The 6,624-nt window shown below is 37.0% G+C and overlaps 1 long non-coding RNA gene across 1 annotated transcript; it reads right to left on the reverse strand.

Moving 5' to 3' along the window:
- Positions 1 to 4,630: 4,630 nt before the first annotated feature.
- LOC112754146 (uncharacterized) lies at positions 4,631 to 6,320 on the reverse strand. The gene is made up of 2 exons (XR_011873459.1): positions 5,816 to 6,320; positions 4,631 to 5,047 (listed from the first exon to the last, which is right to left on the reverse strand). It is a non-coding gene; the product is annotated as an uncharacterized lncRNA (long non-coding RNA).
- Positions 6,321 to 6,624: the final 304 nt, after the last annotated feature.

A 6,624-nucleotide genomic window follows, 5' to 3' on the forward strand; every position in this document is an offset into this window, starting at 1 on the left:
TACTGATTATTGTAATTGGATCTGCCTTTTGCTAATTGAAGAAGAATAGTTTTGGTTCTAAGTTTTGTGGATGCTTATGAATTCTGACGACGATGATGATTTTCTTGTTTCTTATTAAACACAATGGTTTTGGGGATGCATTGTTGTTTTGGTTTTGAACTGTGTGTAGTTGTTGTTGTAGGTTAGATATTTTTTCTGATAAGGGAACAGATGGTGATCAGGTGATAGTCAGTGGGGTGATGCGGATGGTGATGGGGTGGGGTTAGGGGTGGAAAAAGGCCAGGCGGCCTGCCAGGGGCCTGTAGCCTGGCCTGTGTTTGGCCTGGTCTGGCCTGGCCTGTTATAAAATAGGCACAGGCCCAGACTCTTTTAAAAGCCTTAATACGTTAATAGGCCAGGCCCAGGCTCGCTAATTAGTCTTATTGGCCTGTCAGGCCTGCCTGGGCCTGTTAAAATATAATTAAATATATAAATAATTATTTATTATAACAAAATTATGAGATATTTTAAATCTATTATATTTTATTATAAATATTTTTGTATATTTTAAATACATTAAAAGTTTAAAATTTTTTTAAATAATATTTTTATTTTTGTAAAAAAAATATATCAGGCCTTTTAACAGGCTTCAGGCCAGGCCAGGCTGAATAACAGGCCAGGCTTAGTACCTTATAAAGAGCCTATAACAGGTTGCAGGCCAGGCTCAGGCCAATTAACTGTATGACAGGCCAGGCCTGTTAAGAGCAAAGCCTGGCCTGGCCTGGCCTGTTTCCACCTCTAGGTGGGGTGATACTCAGCCGCCTAGGAATACAGAAGGCTTTGGTTGAAGAAGATCGAAAGAACCACAAGATCCAAACTCTTCCCATCATGATTCATGTTTATGAATTCAGGTACGCTTCCGCATTCAAGTATTTTATTTCTTAATGATTTAACATGGATAATCTTTGGATTAAGGAATTTTGAAAAGATTCCAACATCTTTGACTTAATTTACCTCACGCGCTTCTTCTTCTTCTTCTCCTTCTTCTTTTTCTTCTTCTTCTGCTTTGCCACCCCTGATACTTCGTTATCGTCGACACGAACACCGTCATCTCCTCCTCCTCTTCCTCTTCCTCTTTCTTTTTTCATTGGAATTTCTTCTCCTTCCTTTTCTTCCTTCTCCATCATCTTCATCCTCCTTCCTTTTCCTCATTCTCCTCCATCATCTTCATCATTATGATAATTATCGTTATAGTCATCGTAGTCTTCTTCTTATACGTATCGTCGTTATCGTTGTCGTCATTATTGTTATCGTTATTGTAGAATTTTTGCCATATTGATGACATTGCTTGATTCAAAATTGATTTGGATGTGTTTTCATTGATAATCAGTCATTTTTGCGGATGAAATCTTTTGGCATTCCTTGTGTTCACATAATATGTGTCTTGGTGTATCTAAGCATCATCTTTATCCCTACTAAGCTAATAGTTGAAAGGTGGACCTATTGATAGTAAGACATATAGCACATGCATGAGTGGAAATTAGGGTAGTCTAAATAGACATTGCATGAAATGTAAGATCTCGGATTATTTTTGAAAATTAAATAGTAAGTTATTTATAATTTATTATATTTGTTGATAATTTTATTTAAAGAATTTTTTTTATTTATCTCTAATTTTAAATTAGAGTACTTAATTAAAAATAATCTATAGGTTAAAAAATAAATAATATTCTTAAAGTTAATTATATTGAATTAAATTTAATTTTAAGTTAATCTTCTACTCGAACCCTAATTTTACCTAACCTAACCCTAATACCCTCTCACCCTTCCTTTTCACCAGTCAGCCGCCGAAGCCCTCACCCTCACCAACAGATAGGGGTGTTTGCGGTGCGGTTTGGTTTGGTTTTTGAGGGAAAAGCCATCCGATCCGATCGTCTAATTAAAGTGCGGTTCGATTTTTTTGTCAAGGTCATCCGAACCAAACCAAACCAATTAAAATCGGTTTGGTTTGGTTTGGTTTGTTCGGTTTTTCAATCAAATCAAAAAAATTCTACCATACTATTATGCAAAGTCGTAACATTGAAATTGACAAACCGAAATACACAATAGCTAACAAAGTCTTGATCTAACGAAATTTAACGACAACATAATTCAAATATGACAATTAAAGAAGTTCAATAGTTCAACAGTCAACACAACTGAAAATAAAAATAAATTGTCATTAATCTGATAGCAAAGTTATGGTGTCTTCTCCAACAAAATAGCTAAACTTCTTAATGCACACCAACTTGAAATAAAAAAAAAAAACAGTTACATAATAAGAACAACAACAACAATAATAATTATAATAATAATAATAATATAAGGAGAACAATTCCTACCATAACAAGATGTACTCAATCAGACTCAACACCATAATCTTCTTCATTGGGATCAGGAGTGGGTGCAACTTCTACAAAATATATAAATCAAGAAACAATCATAACAAATAATATATATTAATAAAAATCAAATTAAAGTAAAGAAAATTATAAGTAGAAACTTAACCATACCTAATTCCAACTTCTCCAATTCCTCGATGAGTTCCTCAAGAACAAGTTTTGGAGAGTTTCGGAGCCAATTTTATGTACAAATTAACGCTTCAGCTGTCATCGGAATTAGAGAACTCCTATAATTATTCAACACCCTTCCTCCAGTACTAAATGCCGATTCTGAAGCAACTGTGGAAACTGGTATGGCTAAGACGTCTCTTGCAATCTGCCCAAGAATTGGATATTTAGTGAAATTCACTTTCCACCAATTTAGAATGTCGAATTGCACGCCACTCTTCTCTAATGCCTCCATAAGATATAACTCCACCTCATTCTTGTTAACACTCTCATTGAATTGCATTTCCTTCTCAAATTCTATAGCAAAAGAAGTTTCATGTGCCTCAAGCTCGTGTGTGCTAATTTCAGGAGGATCTTGCCGAGTAGATCTTTGATAGTTACCAACCAGCAGCAATCCAGCAATACCATAAACCAGCAGCAATCCAACAATACAATAAACCAGCAGCAATCCAGCAATACCAATTACCAAGTTATCAAAACTTAACAATAAATCAATAACCAGCATCAAGCAATAAACTGAAAAATAAATCTATAACCAGCAATCCAACAATACCAAATTATCAATAATAAACTGAACAATACACTAATCTCAATACACTGAACAATAATTCAATAACCGGCAACTTAAACAGCAATAAACAGCAATCATATTGACTTGGAATGGTTCAAATTAAACAGCAATAAATAGCAACCATAAACAGCAATAAACACTAAACAGCAACCACCAGTAAACAGCAAATAGTTTATATTGACTCGGACTCCATATTGACAGTAAACAACCACCAATAAACAACCAGTAAACAGCAATAAACAACAAATTACCTGAATCGGTGGCTCGGGCTCCATGTTGACTTGGGAGGAAGGCTGACTGGGAGACTCGGTTAGGGTTCTGCCGTGCTGGGAGTGAGTTGAACTGATGATAGTGGCGCTGAGTGGGAGAGCCCAGAAACATTGCTGGCGCTGGGTGGTGGCGTGTCAACGGCGACAGCGTGGTGCTGTGCGTGGGCAACAGCGTGGTGCTATGCGTGGGCGACGGCGTCGTGCTGTAGGTGGCGTCTCCGCGAAGAGGAAGGCTTCGGCGTGGTGCTGTGGTGGCGTCGTGCTTTGGGGATTTGGAGAAGAGAGAGCGAGAGCAACTGAGTAGTGAGTAGTAGAGACTAGAGAGTAGAGAGCGTAGCCGCAGGTTAGAGATTGGGGATTTGGGGGGTTAGGGTTAGGGACGGCTGGAGGGGGAGGCGCTCTCACACTCGCGCAGCAGGCATCAACTTTGTTCGTTTGGGGGGTGGCGGTCTAGGGAGGTGGGGTTAGGCATTTTTAGGGTTTTTTCCGAATCGGTTCGGTTCGGTTCGGTTAGGGTTTTCAGAGTCAAAATCGAAAACTGAACCGAACCGCACAAAAAAGCAGCAAAATAGGTTTTTTTTCGATTTTTTTGGTTTTCAATTAATTCAGTTATCAGTTTTTTCAGTTCGGTTCGTCGGTTTAGTTCGGTCCGGATCGATTTTGAACACCCCTACCAACAGATATACACACAGAAGAAGGAAAAAAGAAAAGAGAAGAGAGAGAGAAACAGAAGAAGGAGAGGAATGGAGAAAGACGGTGCCGATGGGCGTCACTGGCACCGTCGCCATCGTCGTTGCCGTAAGGGAGAGAGAGAAAGCGTCATTGAGAGAGAGAGAGCGAGCAGCCGTGGGAAGCGTCATCACTGACAGATTTTCAAATAAGACAAATTATAACTATTTTAGCTCCCTTTTTCTTTTTGTTACCAAATATTTCCATCGTGAAATTTTCAAAATTTTTGCTGAATTTTTCTTTCAAAGTTGCAAATTTAGAGAAGAAAATCCAATAAATGGATATAAAATCAAAAGCATTGGAACAAAAAATTAATGGTTACTTATTACATATCAAAGAAAAAAGAGATATTTATTCTATAGATTTTACGATACAATTTTCCAAAGCCACAAATTTTATTTATATTACTTGACATATGATAAATTATTTTAGTTTAACTATAACTAAATATATCTTGGAAGCCTTTTCCGTAGAGAAAAAAACACTCTTGATAAATAACTATAACTAAATATATCTTGGATATCCTATATGTTAAAACAAGTCTCCCAGTACAAAAATAATCAATAATATCAAAGATACAAACAAAACGCTAGCACCTATTGGCAAAAGAAAAGAAGAAAAAAAATGCTCACTTCTGTAGTATCACATCAGACTTTGAAAGGAGCTGAAATGCTCTGTTGGAATTGTTTAAGGCAGAGCACGATCTCTTGACTGACATGATTTTAGATATTAACAAATAACATGATTAACAAGCATTATCAGAACAAATAAAGGATTTTAGAAACAAACTGCAAACCATTATCAGAATAGATAATTTTAGATATTAACAAGCAACATGATTTATTTTAGCCTTCTCCTTCCTCCCTTCATAGTGAGGCAAGAAAACTTGTCTGCAAAAGAATTATGCACTTTTACATACATATGTAAACTATCATGCATCCAATAATATGTTTCTTCAATTTGTAGCTAGCATTAATAAACTTATCCAATCTTTGATCAGTTTTTCAAAACTTGTTACTTTTCTATATTCTCTACCTAATTTAATGGTTCACTTGAGAAATTCAACAAAATTTCAAAAGGTAAAAAGAAAAAAGAACAAGAACAATAAGCGGCTTAATTGAGATTATAGTAGGAACCAACACAAGCAGGAATGGCAGTCATATTCTATTAGAGTATTAGGTGAATTTGGTATGCGTGAGATCCACTTCTTATTATGAACAATATCATTTCACACTAGCACGACCCAATATGTTATATGATTAACGACTTGCACTAAAAGCAACAAGAAACCAAAGACATCTACTTGTTCAGTGACATCAATTAGGCCTATATATGTTGGGATTATGTAATGGATTTACCAACTTTAAATTCGAGCAAATTTTTATCAAACCTACACAGAGCATAAAAACCAAAACCTACTACTCCCTAAATGCACGCTGGTTAGGCACATGTTGTTTTTCAAACACAAAACAAATTGACTTTCCTCATCAGGGGGCCAAGATTCTTAGGCGATGAAAGCATTAGTAGTAATAAAGATGTTTTGTTTTCTAAACGATTTCTGCTTATGTGACTGGATACGGATGGTTTATTATTAGTTTATTACTCTATTATTAGCAGAGCCAAAGCTAATGATTTAATGGACAGAGCAACTTTGTTACCTTCTCGTCACAAGCATGGCAGACGATGAGCACGATGAGGGATGGTGGAAAAAGACCGATTGAGCAAGATGAGGGGTTATAGGCCGCGACGACTCGAAAACTATCCCAACGAAGCTCGCGACCGGCGATTGAGGTGCGGGCGTGGAGCAGGACGAACAGAAGAATATCTCCGGCGTCAGAAGTCCAACGGCGGCGGTCGCGGTGGAGGAAGCTAGGGTTTCCCTCCAGAGATGCTTGTTCTTCTCTGAGCAACTGGGCATGGTGAGAGGAGGAGAGAGAACTAAAGACCCAACCCAACCTGTTTCAATCATTTTTGTTTTCTGAAACTACTTCCAAGGACCAATAAGGCCAACCCATGAAGCTGGACTCACGGAACCCACTACAATGAAATCCCGTTCTTTGTTCAACACACTGACTCGGCTCAGCGAACCCTTCCCATGAGCTCCCATGTTTTGTTCAGAGCCTGCTCCATCCTACAAAATCAAGCAACACATGTGGGAAGGAGATGTAGGTAGAGAGAATATCTGTATAAATATGAAAATTGATCTGTACAGTAGATTAACCCATAAAAAAATTAGAGTACTCAAGGAGTACCTAATTAATAAAGTAAAATACTAACTAATTTTACATAATTACATATACTAATTTTATAATACTATTATTAATATATAGTCTCATTAATTATGTTGGGTTGATCTAGTGGCTAATTCACTAATCACTAATCCGCTTAAGCAAGTGTGAGAATTCAAATTTCGCCTTGTGCATGTAACAATTCATTGGCTAATAATCACAAACACATTGACATTTCT

Source organism: Arachis hypogaea, chromosome 16, assembly GCF_003086295.3.
Source record: "Arachis hypogaea cultivar Tifrunner chromosome 16, arahy.Tifrunner.gnm2.J5K5, whole genome shotgun sequence".
NCBI classification, from domain to species: Eukaryota; Viridiplantae; Streptophyta; class Magnoliopsida; order Fabales; family Fabaceae; genus Arachis; species Arachis hypogaea.